This window comes from Oncorhynchus gorbuscha, linkage group LG06, assembly GCF_021184085.1.
Source record: "Oncorhynchus gorbuscha isolate QuinsamMale2020 ecotype Even-year linkage group LG06, OgorEven_v1.0, whole genome shotgun sequence".
NCBI lineage: Eukaryota > Metazoa > Chordata > Actinopteri > Salmoniformes > Salmonidae > Oncorhynchus > Oncorhynchus gorbuscha.
The window spans coordinates 103,395,321-103,413,097 of record NC_060178.1 but is presented as its reverse complement, the minus strand read 5'-3'; the positions used below and the strand labels follow the sequence as shown (position 1 = coordinate 103,413,097).

Here is a 17,777-nt window from a genome sequence, read left to right as displayed (position 1 = left end):
TTCTCTTTCTCAGAAACAATGACAGTGAAGTGTGAGAATCCTTTTCGATGAAATGCTACAAGACAAATGTTCCTCTTTAAGTGACTCTCCTTCTCCCAGAGTTTCTCCATTTAAAATGTTAAAGTATCTGTATAGAAGGTTACCCCAACTGGCGGCCCGCGGATCCAATTTTCACTGTTGGATATAAAAAACACCAGGAAATCAGTGATTTTAATTTAAGAAATTGGCTCCCAAGTTTTCCCACCCATAACAGAGAGATACGACGTGATTGTATACAAATGTACGTTTTAAAATTATTACGTTTTAGTCAAACATTATATCTGTTTGGGCTTCTTGCAGTCAATTTGTAGTCTACGAATGATTTGTAATTATGTTCCGGGTCCCCGACCATCCGCTCAAGGAAAAAAAATCAGCCCCCGGCTGAATCTAGTTGATGATCCCTGTTGTATAGGATCCACTTATTCACTACAGTAGCTACACCTTGCTCTTGCTATGAGTCTCTTCTTCATTAGTCATTTTACAGAAATACATATTATTTAATGTTCACTGTAATTATCAGGTTGCACACTTTTAGCCTTGGTTCTTTTTCCTGTGTTTTTTTCTCTTTCTTACAGGCAAGAGGAAAAGAGGAGGAGAAGAGGAGGGGAGGGGGAGAAGAGGAGGAGGAGAAGAGGAGGGGAGGAGGAGGAGAGGAGTTCTAGCCTGCAGACATACATAAAGTAAGTAGAATGCTCTTTGACCTGAAACATGATCTGAGCTCCCTACCTCCCCTCTCCTCGCTGCACAAATCCATTTTGAGAAAAGGAAATGACTTTTTGAAGACCTGCACTCAGGCTCAGTTGCGGAATATCTTACTAGGAGCTCACTGAACTGACTGACATAACAGAGCTGGTCTGCATTACAGCAGTAGCATCACAGTACAGCAGTAGCATGAACCCCATACGAAAACACCAGCCAGTCTGTCTGAATGATTTATTTTACCCTATTTATTTTACCCAGATCTGAAGGGTTTGGATAGGTATCAACAGTGAAGTGTTGGAGCTTCCACCATATTGCTTCTACCTTACAGATTGTTAAACATCAAAGCGCTAGGGCCAGAGGGAAGGGTTGAGGGGTGATTAGGGGTGTGCTGAACCGGTCTCCTCTTCCCCAACAGAATCAGTCACCTTAGCTTAAGATGAGACTAGTATCAAGATGATTGCTTGAGACCATAGAAATATAATGATTTCTTGCTTGTACTTCCTCGCATGGGTACAATCCATATGGTCGCCGGCCCAACCATCACAGAACATTGACATGAATGGCTTGACTCTCCATTCAAGTCATTCTATTCATATAGTAGTTGAGACTAGGTTTGCCATCCCTATGGTTATTCCCTCTATGGTTCAGCTTCCATACTTCAGGACAGGTCTGTAAGGTTAGTCTCTCTATGGTTCAGCTTCCATACTTCAGGACAGATCTGTAAGGTTAGTCTCTCTATGGTTCAGCTTCCATACTTCAGGACAGGTCTGTAAGGTTAGTCTCTCTATGGTTCAGCTTCCATACTTCAGGACAGGTCTGTAAGGTTAGTCACTCTATGGTTCAGCTTCCATACTTCAGGACAGGTCTGTAAGGTTAGTCTCTCTATGGTTCAGCTTCCCTAATTCAGGACAGGTCTGTAAGGTTAGTCACTCTATGGTTCAGCTTCCGTACTTCAGCACAGGTCTGTAAGGTTAGTCTCTCTATGGTTCAGCTTCATACTTCAGGACAGGTCTGTAAGGTTAGTCTCTCTATGGTTCAGCTTCCGTACTTCAGGACAGGTCTGTAAGGTTAGTCTCTCTATGGTTCAGCTTCCATACTTCAGGTCAGGTCTGTAAGGTTAGTCTCTCTATGGTTCAGGTTCATACTTCAGGACAGGTCTGTAAGGTTAGTCACTCTATGGTTCAGCTTCCGTACTTCAGCACAGGTCTGTAAGGTTAGTCTCTCTATGGTTCAGCTTCATACTTCAGGACAGGTCTGTAAGGTTAGTCTCTCTATGGTTCAGCTTCCATACTTCAGGTCAGGTCTGTACGGTTAGTCTCTCTATGGTTCAGCTTCATACTTCAGAACAGGTCTGTAAGGTTAGTCTCTCTATGGTTCAGCTTCCATACTTCAGGACAGGTCTGTACGTGGATCTGATATGTAGATGAGTTCCTATTGTTCTCCACCATGAGACATGGAATGCATAGTTATACCATACAGAAATGACAGCTACAGTACCAACTCAACCTTTACATTCAAATCTACTTATAAATGTCATAATTATTGGGGAAGCGATAATGATGTAGCCTAATAATGATCACACAGAGTTGCCTCTTCCAGTACAGTACACTGTAGAAGTCAAAATGTATCAAGTCTCAGAGGAGGAGTGCTGATCTAGGATCTATCTCACTTTCTGTCTCTCTGTATCTAAGACGCATGATACATACAGCCTCAGAGATCTACTCAGGTATGGCTAACTAATTATCCTGAAGAATACCACTGCTATATCAGTGAAAATGTTCTCCGGTTGCTTTGAGTCAGAGAGCAAAATGTAGTGTTTTGACCTTCCAAAGTTCAGTTACAAGAAGGTTACTTTCCTTCCCACAGTATCACTAAAACTGTCCATCATCATCATCATTATCATCATCATCAATCATCACAGGATGTTGATTACATCCCTAAAAATGTCATGCATATCATCATGCTCTTCCAACGAAGGACCAGACATATTCAAGCATGACAAGAGTGATAGCAAGTATAGTTCATCACATGAAACTTTGCAGAATCTTTAAGCGCCTCTGTTTCTCTCCATCAGTATGTCTTCTTAAGCACATTTTCCTGCAGGGTTCTCTCCAGTGTGTCTCAACCTTTTCATTAAGACAAGCAGTCTATGGTCTTTACTCCATGAGGGAGCGCTTAAATTAAGTCAGCTACTCATCTCTCGGACTGAAAGTCCCATCCCACAGACCAGTGCCTGTCCACGGACTAGAAGACGAGAAACACTGCTCAGTTCTACCTGGAGTTGCTGGTCTCTGCCAGCCTGTTGTTCATGATCCCCAGAGCGCCCACTCCTCCAGAGAACCCGTTATGTCTCGAGCCGCCACACACCGTCCTGGGATAACCGTTAGCGGACTCTGATAACTGCTTCTGCATGAGTGCCAGTGAGACCTTATTCGAGGCCGTCAGGTCCTTCATTGAAATCATCTCTCCCGAGAGTCTGCGTCCTCCTCCTCCATGTCGCTTTCGCAGGGTCCCGAATCCCCCGAGTCCGGCGTGCGTTTGATTCGGAAGCGACCTTTACGGATTCTCGAACCAGGCCGGATGGCATTGCGGCGACCCAATGGGAAAGAGTTGGACTTGATTTTACACCGCTGGCAGCATAAGTTCTGAAGCATCCAGTTGAGCACCTGAATGAAAGAAGCATGGAGGGAATTTGATTAGACATTTAAAATACAGATAGAGTTGCCTGAGCCATTTGAGTACAACAATGCATACATACAAAATGACGGAGGATTAAAAATACAATATTGTCGACAGACTCATTTCCAATGTTCAACATCTACCTGTTTGATGACGATGGAGATGACGTTGAACAGAGAGTAGATGCAACACACGCCCATAAGGATGAACAGGCAGTTGGCTAGACGGTACAGTGGCTGGTACTCATAGTCTGCTCTCTGGCTCGACACCAGGTCCCCAAAGCCGATGGTACTGGAGGAGGAGGAGGAAGAAAAAGAAGAAGAGTGGCTTTATTGCCTGTATTTATCCCCCTGAGACTAGGGTTCAGAATCCCAGTAACTTTCCCCAAATTACCCCAGTTTTCCAGAAGTCCTGTTGGAGGATTTCCTACTTATTACCTCCTAATTCCAGGAATCGGTAGCACTTTATGACAACTCCACTTAATAAAGCATCAATAATGGATTATTAAAGAGTTTATTATTAATTGATGAATCAGGTAGTCATTTTTCCTCTCGCTCCTACTGAAAAGCCAATTGTCTCGGTTGATATATTATCGAATAGATATTTGAAAAACACCTTAAGGGTTGATTATAAAAAACGTTTGCCATGTTTCTGTCGATATTATAGACATAATTTGGATTTTTTTTTTCAGCGTTGTTGTGACCGCTATTTCCTGTGGATATCTCAACATAATGTGACCAACAAAAGGAGGTATTTTGGGTATAAAATAATCTTTATGGAACAAAAGGAACATTTTCTGTTTAACTGGGAGTCTCGTCAGTGAAAACATCCGAAGATCATCAAAGGTAAACGGTTAATTTGATTGCTTTTCTGATTTGTGTGACCAAGCTTCCTGCTGCTAGCTGGACATAATGCTATGCTAGGCTATTGAAAAACTTACACAAACGCTTGTCTTGCTTTGGCTATAAAGCATAATTTCAAAATCTGAGATGACAGGGTGATTAATAAAAGGCTAAACTGTGTTTCACTATATTTCACTTGTGATTTCATGAATATGAATATTTTCTAGTAATATTTTTGGACCGTTGTGCTATGCTAATTAGTGTAGTTGATGACAATTCTCCCTCAGACAATCGCATGGTATGCTTTCGCTGTAATGCCTATTGTAAATTGGACAATGCAGTTAGATTAACAAGAATTTAAGCATTTAAATGATACAAGATTCTTGTATGTTAATGAATGTTTAATATTACGATTATTTATATGAATTGCGCACTAGCAGGACACCTATCCCTAAGAAGTCATACTACAGATTTTCAATTGGATTGAGGTCTGGGCTTTGACTAGGCCATTCCAAGACCGTCCCAGTGTCAAATCTCTGGAAGACTGAAACAGGTTTCCCTCAAGAATTTGCCTGTATTTAGCGCCATCCATCATTCCTTCAGTTCTGACCAGTCTCCCAGTCCCTGCCGATGACAAACATCCCCACAGCATGATGCTTCCACCATCATGCTTCACTGTCAGGGATAGTGTCTAGGTGATGAATGTGTTGGGTTTTAACCAGACATAGCGTTTTCCTTGATATTACTTCACACTTCATCATCTGACCAGTACCTTTGTTCCATATGGGAGTCTCCCATGCCTTTTAGCGAACACAAATACATATTTTGCTTATTATGTTTTTAAGCAATGTATTTGTTTCTGGCCTCTTCAAGTAAAGCCCTGCTCTGTCTGTGGAGTGTACGGCTGAAAATGGTCTGTGGACAGATACTCCAATCTCAGCTGTGGGCTGGCAGCTCCTTCAGGGTTATCTTTGGTGTCTTTGTTGCCTCTGATTAATGCCCTCCTTGCTGGTCTTGATGGGTTTTGTGGGTGGACCTCTCTTGGCATGGTTTTGTTTAATGGTGCCATATTGTGAATTAGATAGTATGAAGGAGAAGAGGAGGACCAATGCCCAGTGTGGTAAGTGTCCATATTGATAATTTATTATCACGAACACTAAACAATATTACAAAGGAGAATGAACGAACGAACAGTCCTGTCTGGTGTAGACATTAAACAGAAAACAATCACCACAACTCAAAGGTGAAAAACAGGCTACCCAAGTATGGTTTCTCAATCAGGGACAACGATTTGACAGCTGCCTCTGATTGAGAACCATACCAGGCCAAACACAGAAATACCAAATCATAGAAAAACTAACAGACAACCCACCCAACTCACGCCCCTGACCATACTAAAAGAAAGACATAACAAAATAACTAAGGTCAGAACGTGACAGTACCTCCCCAAAGGTGGGACTCAGGCCGCAAAACCTATACCTGCAGGGGAGGGTCTGGGTGTGGGGGTTCTGTCCACGGTGGCGGTTCTGGCGCGGGGACGTGGACCCCACTCCACCATAGTCTTTGTCCACCTTTAACCTGCCTCCGTGGCTCTTTAGGTCAGCGACCTGCCACCTCGGTTTGGGGACCCTAGCAATGGGTCCCGAATGGACGAGATTCCGGCAGCACCGGGACAGGCGGGAGACTCCGGCAGCTCCGGAGTGAAGGGTGATTCCGGCAAACCTGGAGTAACGGGCGACTCTGGCTGCTCCTGACTGAGCGGGAGACTCTGGCTGCTCCTGACGGCGGGAGACTACTGGCTGCTCCTGACTGGCGGGAGACTCTAGCTGCTCCTGACTGGCGGGAGACTCTGGCTGCTCCTGGGACTGGCGGGAGACTCTGGCTGCTCCTGACTGGCGGGAGACCTCTGGCTGCTCCTGACTGGCGGGAGACTCTGGCTGCTCCTGACTGGCGGGAGACTCTGGCTGCTCCTGACTGGCGGAGACTCTGGCTGCTCCTGACTGGCGGGAGACTCTGGCTGCTCCTGACTGGCGGGAGACTCTCTGGCTGCTCCTGACTGGCGGGAGACTCTGGCTGCTGCTGACTGGCGAGACTTCTGGCTGCTGCTGACTGGCGTGGAGACTCTGGCTGCTGCTGACTGGCGGGAGACTCTGGCTGCTGCTGACTGGCGGGAGACTCTGGCTGCTGCTGACTGGCGGGAGACTCTGGCTGCTCCTGGACTGGCGGGAGACTCTGGCTGCTCCTGACTGGCGGGAGACTCTGGCTGCTCCTGACTGGCGGAGACTCTGGCTGCTCCTGACTGGCGGAGACTCTGGCTGCTCCTGACTGGCGGAGACTCTGGCTGCTCCTGGACTGGCGGGAGACTCCTGGCTGCTCCTGACTGGCGGAGACTCTGGCTGCTCCTGACTGCAGCGGGGAGACTCTGGCTGCTCCTGACTGGCGTGGAGACTCTGGCTGCTCCTGACTGGCGGGAGACTCTGGCTGCTCCTGACTGGCGGGGAGACTCTGGCTGCTCCTGACTGGCGGGAGACTCTGGCTGCTCCTGACTGGCGGAGACTCTGGCTGCTCCTGACTGGCGGGAGACTCTGGCTGCTCCTGACTGGCGGGAGACTCTGGCTGCTCCTGACTGGCGGAGACTCTGGCTGCTCCTGGACTGGCGGAGACCCTGGCTGCTCCTGACTGTGGGAGACCCTGGCTGCTCCTGACTGGGAGACCCTGGCTGCTCCTGACTGGCGGGACCTGGCTGCTCCTGACTGGCGGGAGACCCTGGCTGCTCCTGACTGGCGGGGGAGACCCTGGCTGCTCCTGACTGGCGGGAGACCCTGGCTGCTCCTGACTGGCGGGAGACCCTGGCTGCTCCTGACTGGCGGGAGACCCTGGCTGCTCCTGACTGGGCGGGAGACCCTGGCTCCTGACAGGGCGGGAGACTCTGGCATCTCCTGACTGGCGGGAGACTCTGGCAGCTCAGGACAGACGGGAGACTCTGGCAGCTCGAAGACGGAGACTCTGGCAGCTCCAGGACAGACGGGAGACTCTGGCATCTCCTGATCTATGAGACTCTGGCAGCTCAGGCCAGACGGGGACTCTGGCAGCCTCAGGTTGGACGGAGACTCCCAGCAGCTCAGGACAGACGGGAGACTCTGGCAGCTCAGGACAGACGGGAGATTCTGGCAGCTCAGGACAGACGGGAGACTCTGGCAGCTCAGGACAGACGGGAGACTCTGGCAGCTCAGGACAGACGGGAGACTCTGGCAGCTCAGGACAGACTGGAGACCCGAACCGGGGTCACCATGCGTAGGGCTGGTGCCATGTACCCCGGCCCGAGGAGATGCACTGGAGACCAGATGCGCTGAGCCGGCTTTATGGCACCTGGCTCGATGCCCACTCTAGCCCGGCCGATACGAGGCGCTGCTATGTACCGCACCGGGCTATGCCTGCACACCGGGGACACCGTGCACCTCACGGCATAACACGGTGCCTGCCCGGTCCCCCTCTCTCCACGGTAAGCACGGGGAGTTGGCTCAGGTCTCCTACCTGACTTAGCCACACTCCCTGTATGCCCCCCAATACATTTTTGGGGCTGCCTCTTGGGCTTCCAACCGCGCTGCCTCCTCATACCACCCCCTCTCTGCTTTCGCTGCCTCCAGCTCTGCCTTGGGGCAGCGATATTCTCCTGGCTGTGCCTAGGTCCCTTGCCATCCAGATCCCTCTTCCATGTCCAGCAGTCTGGAGACCTGCTGCTGCTGCTGCTGCTGCCCGTTACCACGCTGCTTGGTCCTTTGGTTTTGGGTGATTCTGTAACGGTCAGCCGATGAAGTGAGAGGAGGGAGGACCATGCGAGGTTATGGTGGGGTGTCCATATTGATAATTTATTATCACGAGAACACTATACAAAAATAACAAAGGAGAATGAACGAAACGAAACAGTCCTGTCTGGTGTAGACACAAAACAGGAAAACAATCACCCACAACTCAAGGGTGAAAACAGGCCAAATCACAGACAACCCACCCAACTCACGCCCTGACCATACTAAAGAAAGACATAAATAAAAAAGAACTAAGGTCAGATCGTGACACATTCTTTCAATTTTTTAATAACGGATTTAATGGTGCCTGTGTGATGTTCAAATTTTCTGATATTTTAATAACCCAACCCCTGATCTTTTTCTCCACAACTTTGTCCCTGACCTGTTTGGAGAGCTCCTGGTCTTCATGGTGCCGCTGCTTGGTGGTGCCCCTGCTGAGTGGTGTTGCAGACTCTGGGGCCTTTCAGAACAGGTGTATGTATACTGAGATCATGTGACAGATCATGTGACACTTAGATTGCACACAGATAGACTTTGTTTAACTAATTATACTTGTGAAGGTAATTGGTTGCACCAGATCTTATTTTAGGGGCTTCATAGCAAAGAGGGTGAAAACACATGCATTTGCACACACCACTTGTGTGGTTTGAATTTTTAATCATTTTTTGAAACAAGTCATTTTTAAAATTTCACTTCACCAATTTGGACAATTTGTGTATATCCATTACATGAAATCCAAATAAAATTCCATTTAAATTACAGGTTGTAATGCAACAAATTGTCTAATAAAATCATGAGCTGGCTACACTCTATGTATAACCTCCCAGTCATTTAATGGGTAAAAAACTTTAGTCAGCACCTCTACATTAAAACATTTTCTCTGGGTGTGCTCAGCTCATGATTTTATTAGAAAATATTTTTAGTTTAACATTCTGTGCATTTGTGATTATTATTTAACCATTGATATGTTCTAGGTCTAAGTGTGACTGTTTACATTCACTTTAGTTTCAGTAGAAACTCACTTCCAAAAATGCACATTTTCTATATTTTCTTAACTTAACATCCTCTTTGTTCTAGGGGACATTTTGAGACCTAGTGCGTAATGGGACAAGGACATCCCTGCCAGCCAAACCTTCCCTAACTCGGATGACGCTGGGCCAATTGTGCACCGCCCCATGGGTCTTCCGATCAGGGCCGCTTATGACAGAGCCTGGACATGAACCCAGAATTTAGTGGCCCAAAACACTGTGCCACATGGTGGCTCATTTTAAGGAGCATCAGGTACTGCTGGAATGTCCATCTTTTGATGAGAAATTACACTGTTCACTCGAGACATTTATATTTATAAAGTAAATGGCCCACACTTAGATGAGGCTACGTAAAAAATACTTGAATAACGATTAGGAAAAGGTCTATATGATCTATATTAAATATCTTATGAATCATTATTACATACTAAAAGTGGTTTACAAATGTGTAACTATAACTAGGTTACTATCACTTACAAATGTGAAAGTAATGATTAATAACAATTTAGTAATAAATTATAAATCCTTCATTATGTTGAGTTATTATAAAGTTCTACACAGGAATCTTCCAACAGGGATTTCTGGAAAACCAGATAAGTTTAGGAAGAGACGTACACATACACACAAAAGAACAGGTTGAAGAACAGACCAGCCACAGTGTAGTGCTTCTTGATGAAGGGAAAACGAACATAGTTACTCTACCCATTAGATTTTCCCTTCAGTCAGACTCAAGATTCTGTGAAGAGAACCCTCCAGCCAGTTACTATCTTTGCCCACTCCCTCCGAGCTCCGACTCACCTGAATGTGACGAAGCAGAAGTAGAGTGAGTCGAGGTAGGCCCACCCCTCCACGGGGTGTACATGGCCGAGGCGCAGCAGGAGATGATGATGGCGGATAGCCCCAGGATCAACATGACGTGGCAGACAGACGAAGCCCACCCGGGAAAGAACACGCTGAGAAGTCATGGCGGATACCCGGGCGGGAGGAGGCCGGAGTTCCGAATGCGCTGCTCCTCACAGCCTTTCATGACCACAGCCAGGAGGGTGATAATGCCAGGAAGAGGTTAAAGAACAAGATGGTGTGGCTGCGCAGCCGAGGAGACCGTAGAAGATCAGGAACACCTTCCCTGCTACTGTCACTGGAGTGGACATCCCGAACCTACAGGTGGCGACAGAGAGATGGGGAGTAGGTACGGATTGCTTAATTGATTGAGTGGCTGATTGCTTGACTGATGATTGGTTGATTGATTGATGAAAGAAGATTATACTACTGAAGGCCCAGAGGAAGGGAATTTTACCACCACAATGTAAGTCTGTTTGTTCCAAATAATTCTCAGGTCATTGCGGGTATCTGAATGCCTCATTTCCTTCTTCTGTGGTAGACACTAAGGCTGCGTTTACACAGTCAGCCCAATTCTGATGTGTTTTTCAGTAATTGGTATTTTGATCAATCAGATCAGCTCAAAAATCTGATGTGTAAAGACAGGGACGGGGGGGATCCATGTGTAAATGCAACCCAAGTGAGTCCTGGCCTGGGGTAATATGTTTTAGACACTACCCGCACATACCAGCATGTATATTAACAGCACTGTACCAGCATTGGATGAGTTAAATAAAGTGAGTGACATTTTGTAACTGAAATATCTGGCAACATTCTATTACATTAGACGGGCACATCTTTCTACTTCCTCTGAACTTCCTCAGAAGACAAGGCCATCAGTATTTGGGAGGGTGTGAGTAACACAGTAATGAAGCTAAGCTCTGTAAATGATTGGACAGATACAGATACATGATCTGGGCCGTTTGTTCCGTCAACTCATTTCCTGGGTCAACAGGTGTTAAAGATAAGTGGAGAAGTTGTGAGAGGTGACGAAAGATGAGGATTAGATGTGTGTGTGTGTGTGTGTGTGTGTGTGTGTGTGTGTGTGTGTGTGTGTGTGTGTGTGTGTGTGTGTGTGTGTGTGTGTGTGTGTGTGTGTGTGTGTGTGTGATTTGTTGAGTTATATAGGAACAAAACAAGGACACTTCCTATGTTGAGAAGTCAGAGGTCAGAGACAGACTTTGCAGCTGACACACATCTATGCTCACCAGCCAAAGTGTATATTTGTAACTGATTGGATATGATTGTTGTGGTGTATTCTTGTCAAGCAAAAACAAAGTGCAAGGAGATCATGGAGTGAGATTCTGTTTCAAGGTGAAATTATTTTTTCCATCATTGTCTTTGTTCCGCCCCAAATGGCACCCTATTTTCTAAATCGTCTCTGGTCAAAGTAGTGCAATATATAGGCAATAGGGTACCATTTTTAAGTAATTTCTTTTCTACAATAGGGCTTAGTAGCTGTTCCATCCCTTTAATAACTACAGTAATAAATTATACTAATGTGATGAGCTCCCTATATGACTCAATGTTATATTTACCTCGTTGTTCAAATTGGAAACCACTCAAATATGATCGTAATAATAGAGCAAACACACACTCGTGTAAAAGGCAGAAATGACACACACACACACACACACACACACACACACACACACACACACACACACACACACACACACACACACACACACACACACACACACACACACACACACACACAACCACTGACATGTTCCCCTACCATCAGTCCAGTGCAGTGGAGATAGCTCACACACGATCATACATGTTATTAGTCACATGAGCTGAATACAACAGGTGTAGTAGACCTTCTGTCACTCATTTCCTGGTCAATTAGGTGTTAAAGATAAGTGGAGAAGTTGTGAGAGGTGACGAAAGATGAGGATTAGATGTGTGTGTGTGTGTGTGTGTGTGTGTGTGTGTGTGTGTGTGTGTGTGTGTGTGTGTGTGTGTGTGTGTGTGTGTGTGTGTGTGTGTGTGTGTGTAATAAATTATACTAATGTGATGAGCTCCCTATATGACTCAATGTTATATTTACCTCGTCGTTCAAATTGGAAACCACTCAAATATGATCGTTATTAATAGAGCAAACACACACTCATGTAAAGGCAGAAACACACACACACACACACACACACACACACACACACACACACACACACACACACACACACACACACACACACACACACACACACACACACCCACAGACACCCACAGACACCCACAGACACCCACACAACCACTGACATGTTCCCCTCTACCATCAGTCCAGTGCAGTGGAGATAGCTCACACACGTATCACATGTTATTAGTCACATGAGCTGAATACAACAGGTGTAGTAGACCTTACAGTGAAATGCTTACTTACAAGCCCTGAACCAACAATGCAGTTAAGACAATACCCCCCAAAAAGTAAGAGATATGAATAACAAATTATTAAAGAGCAGCCGTAAATAATAGTGGTGACATTCGGGACGCTCTATGGCATTGATTCAGGACAGTGGTGTGGTTGTAGTCATGGAGATCTACAGGACAGTGGTGTGGTTGTAGTAGTGGAGTTCTACAGGACACTGGTGTGGTTGTAGTAGTGGAGTTCTACAGGACACTGGTGTGGTTGTAGTAGTGGAGTTCCACACAACAGTGGTTTGGTTGTAGTAGGGAGTTCTACAGGACAGTGGTGTGGTTGTAGTCGTGGAGATCTACAAGACAGTGGTGTGGTTGTAGTAGTGGAGTTCTACAGGACAGTGGTGTGGTTGTAGTAGTGGAGTTCCACACAACAGTGGTGTGGTTGTAGAGGAGTTCCACACAACAGTGGTGTGGCTGTAGTAGGGAGTTCCACACAACAGTGGTGTGGTTGTAGTCGGGAGATCTACAAGACAGTGGTGTGGTTGTAGTAGTGGAGTCTCACAGGAGTGTGGGTGTGGTTGTAGTAGTGGAGTTCTACAGGACAGTGGTGTGGTTGTAGTAGTGGAGTCCCACAGGACAGTGGTGGTTGTAGTAGGGAGTTCCACACAACAGTGGTGTGGCTGTAGTAGTGGAGTTCTACACAACAGTGGTTGGTAGTAGTGGAGTTCTACATGACAGTGGTGTGGTTGTAGTAGTGGAGTTCTACAGGACAGTGGTGGTTGTAGTAGAGTTCTACAGGACAGTGGTGTGGTTGTAGTAGTGGAGTTCTACAGGACACTGGTGTGGCTGTAGTAGGAGTTCTACAGGACAGTGGTGTGGTTGTAGTAGTGAGATCTACAGGACAGTGGTGTGGTTGTAGTATAGGAGTTCTACAGGGACAGTGGTGTGGTTGTAGTAGTGAGTTCTACAGACAGTGGTGTGGTTGTAGTAGTAGAGTTCTACAGACAGTGGTGTGGCTGCAGTAGTGAGTTCTATAGGACAGTGGTGTGGTTGTAGTAGGAGTTCCACAGGGCAGTGGTATGGTTGTAGTAGTGGAGTTCCACAGGGCAGTGGCATGGTTGTAGTAGTGGGAGTTCAACAGGGCAGTGGTATGGTTGTAGTAGTAGAGTTCAACAGACAGTAGTGTGTGGTTGTAGTAGTGAAGTTCTACAGGACCGTGGTGTGGTTGTAGTAGTGAAGTTCTACAGGACCGTGGTGTGGTTGTAGTGGTGGAGATCTACAGGACAGTGGTGTGGTTGTAGTGGTGGAGTTCTATAGGGCAGTGGTGTGGTTGTAGTAGTGGAGTTCTACATGACAGTGGTGTGGTTGTAGTAGTGGAGTTCTACATGACAGTGGTGTGGTTGTAGTAGTGGAGTTCTACAGGACAGTGGTGTGGTTGTAGTAGTGGAGTTCTACAGGACAGTGGTGTGGTTGTAGTAGTGGAGTTCTACATGACAGTGGTGTGGTTGTAGTAGTGGAGTTCTACATGACAGTGGTGTGGTTGTAGTAGTGGAGTTCTACATGACAGTGGTGTGGTTGTAGTAGTGGAGTTCTATATGACAGTGGTGTGGTTGTAGTAGTGGAGTTCTACATGACAGTGGTGGTTGTGAACTGAAGGAAGAGGGTGGGTTGCTAGAGAGTAGAGGGGCAGCCCAAATTAAAAGATTCAATGAAGACATGTCTGAGTCTCAGTGTTTCGTTGTTAATTAATTGTCTCTCTCCTCCTGGACCTGCTCCTGGACCTGCTCCAAAGGAAACCAGATTAAATCTCTCCTTCCCTTTGTTCCAGCTGTCATTACTAACTAATTGACCTGAGAGAGGAGAATAGCCTCTCTATGGCATTGATTCAGGATGCGTCCCCGAATGGCAGCCTATTCCCTATGGTGCATGCACTATGGTCTCGTGTGGCTCAGTTGGTAGAGCATGGCACTTGCAGGGTTTTGGTTTCGATTCCCACGGTGACCATAACAAAAATGTATGCACACGAAAATGTAAGTCGTTCTGGATAAGAGCATCTGCTAAATAGGAAGGGACGTCAGGTGGCCTAGTGGTTAGAGCTTTGGACTAGTAACCGAAAGGTTGCAAGATCGAATCCCCTGGCAAACAAGGTAAAAATATGTCGTTCTGCCCCTGAACAAGGCAGTTTAACCCACTGTTCCTAGGACGTCAATGAAAATAAGAATTTGTTCTTAACTGATTTGCCTAGTTAAATAAAGGTGAAAAAAAAATAAAATACTAAAATCTAAAAACTATTGGCCCTGATTAGAAAATAGTACACTATATAGGGAATAGGGGTGCTGTTTCAGAGCCATTATTCCAGGCCAATGTATCAAGATGCATTAGATGGCTGTTTTTGCTCTGTTGGATGATAGCTGATCTGTCCTTGCTCTGTTGGATGATAGCTGAACTTCCTTGCTCTGTTGGATGATAGCTGAACTTCCTTGCTCTGTTGGATGATGGCTGAACTTCCTTGCTCTGTTGGATGATGGCTGATCTTGCTCTGTTGGATGATAGCTGATCTTGCTCTGTTGGATGATAGCTGATCTGTCCTTGCTCTGTTGGATGATGGCTGATCTTGCTCGTTGATGATAGCTGATTTTTCCTTTGCTCTGTTGGATGACAGCTGATCCTTCCTTGCTCTGTTGGATGATAGCTGGTCTGTCCTTGCTCTGTTGGATGATGGCTGATCTTTGGTTTGTTGGATGACAGCTGATCCTTCCTTGCTCTGTTGGGTGACAGCTGAGCCTTCCTTGCTCTGTTGGATGATAGCTGATCTGTCCCTGCTCTGTTGGATGATAGCTGAACTTCCTTGCTCTGTTGGATGATGGCTGATCTTGCTCTGTTGGATGATAGCTGATTTTTCCTTGCTCTGTTGGATGACAGCTGATCCTTCCTTGCTCTGTTGGATGATAGCTGATCTGTCCTTGCTCTGTTGGATGATGGCTGATCTTGCTCTGTTGGATGATGGCTGATCTTGCTCTGTTGGATGACAGCTGATCCTTCCTTGCTCTGTTGGATGATAGCTGATCTGTCCTTGCTCTGTTGGGTGACAGCTGAGCCTTTCCTTGCTCTGTTGGATGATAGCTGATCTGTCCTTGCTCTGTTGGATGATAGCTGAACTTCCTTGCTCTGTTGGATGATGGCTGATCTTGCTCTGTTGGATGATGGCTGATCTTGCTCTGTTGGATGATAGCTGAACTGTCCTTGCTCTGTTGGATGATAGCTGATCTGTCCTTGCTCTGTTGGATGATAGCTGATCTTTCCTTGCTCTGTTGGATGATAGCTGAACTTCCTTGCTCTGTTGGATGATAGCTGATCCTTCCTTGCTCTGTTGGATGATAGCTGATCTTTCCTTGCTCTGTTGGATGATAGCTGAACTTCCTTGCTCTGTTGGATGATAGCTGATCCTTCCTTGCTCTGTTGGATGATAGCTGATCTGTCCTTGCTCTGTTGGATGATAGCTGAACTTCCTTGCTCTGTTGGATGATGGCTGATCTTGCTCTGTTGGATGATAGCTGATTTTTCCTTGCTCTGTTGGATGACAGCTGATCCTTCCTTGCTCTGTTGGATGATAGCTGATCTGTCCTTGCTCTGTTGGATGATGGCTGATCTTGCTCTGTTGGATGATGGCTGATCTTGCTCTGTTGGATGACAGCTGATCCTTCCTTGCTCTGTTGGATGATAGCTGATCTGTCCTTGCTCTGTTGGGTGACAGCTGAGCCTTCCTTGCTCTGTTGGATGATAGCTGATCTGTCCTTGCTCTGTTGGATGATAGCTGAACTTCCTTGCTCTGTTGGATGATGGCTGATCTTGCTCTGTTGGATGACAGCTGATCCTTCCTTGCTCTGTTGGATGATAGCTGATCTGTCCTTGCTCTGTTGGATGATGGCTGATCTTGCTCTGTTGGATGATGGCTGATCTTTCCTTGCTCTGTTGGATGATGGCTGATCTTGCTCTGTTGGATGATAGCTGATCTTTCCTTCCTCTGTTGGATGAAGGCTGATCTTGTTCTGTTGGATGATAGCTGATCTGTCCTTGCTCTGTTGGATGATAGCTGAACTTCCTTGCTCGGTTGGATGATGGCTGATCTTGCTCTGTTGGATGATAGCTGATTTTTCCTTGCTCTGTTGGATGATAGCTGATATTTCCTTGCTCTGTTGGATGATGGCTGATCTTTCCTTGCTCTTTTAGATTATCTGTCCTTGCTCTGTTGGGTGAGGCTGATCTTGCTCTGTTGGATGATAGCTGAACTTTCCTTGCTCTGTTGGATGATGGCTGATCTTGCTCTGTTGGATGATGGCTGATCTTTCCTTGCTCTGTTGGATGATGGCTGATCTTGCTCTGTTGGATGATAGCTGATCTTTCCTTCCTCTGTTGGATGAAGGCTGATCTTGTTCTGTTGGATGATAGCTGATCTTTCCTTGCTCTGTTGGATGATGACTGATCTTTGCTTGCTCTGTTGGATGATGGCTGATCTTGCTCTGTTGGATGATGGCTGATCTTGCTCTGTTGGATGATGGCTGATCTTTCCTTGCTCTGTTGGATGATGGCTGATCTTGCTCTGTTGGATGATGGCTGATCTGTCCTTGCTCTGTTGGATGATGGCTGATCTTGCTCTGTTGGATGACAGCTGATCCTTCCTTGCTCTGTTGGATGATAGCTGATCTGTCCTTGCTCTGTTGGGTGACAGCTGAGCCTTCCTTGCTCTGTTGGATGATAGCTGATCTGTCCTTGCTCTGTTGGATGATAGCTGAACTTCCTTGCTCTGTTGGATGATGGCTGATCTTGCTCTGTTGGATGACAGCTGATCCTTCCTTGCTCTGTTGGATGATAGCTGATCTGTCCTTGCTCTGTTGGATGATGGCTGATCTTGCTCTGTTGGATGATGGCTGATCTTTCCTTGCTCTGTTGGATGATGGCTGATCTTGCTCTGTTGGATGATAGCTGATCTTTCCTTCCTCTGTTGGATGAAGGCTGATCTTGTTCTGTTGGATGATAGCTGATCTGTCCTTGCTCTGTTGGATGATAGCTGAACTTCCTTGCTCGGTTGGATGATGGCTGATCTTGCTCTGTTGGATGATAGCTGATTTTTCCTTGCTCTGTTGGATGATAGCTGATATTTCCTTGCTCTGTTGGATGATGGCTGATCTTTCCTTGCTCTTTTAGATTATCTGTCCTTGCTCTGTTGGGTGAGGCTGATCTTGCTCTGTTGGATGATAGCTGAACTTTCCTTGCTCTGTTGGATGATGGCTGATCTTGCTCTGTTGGATGATGGCTGATCTTTCCTTGCTCTGTTGGATGATGGCTGATCTTGCTCTGTTGGATGATAGCTGATCTTTCCTTCCTCTGTTGGATGAAGGCTGATCTTGTTCTGTTGGATGATAGCTGATCTTTCC

General features: G+C 46.3%; 1 pseudogene; it reads right to left on the bottom strand.

Annotated features, from left to right (window-relative positions):
* Positions 1-2,419: 2,419 nt before the first annotated feature.
* The window catches only part of LOC124038787, a 479,656-nt pseudogene continuing 464,298 nt past the window's right edge, over positions 2,420-17,777 (bottom strand).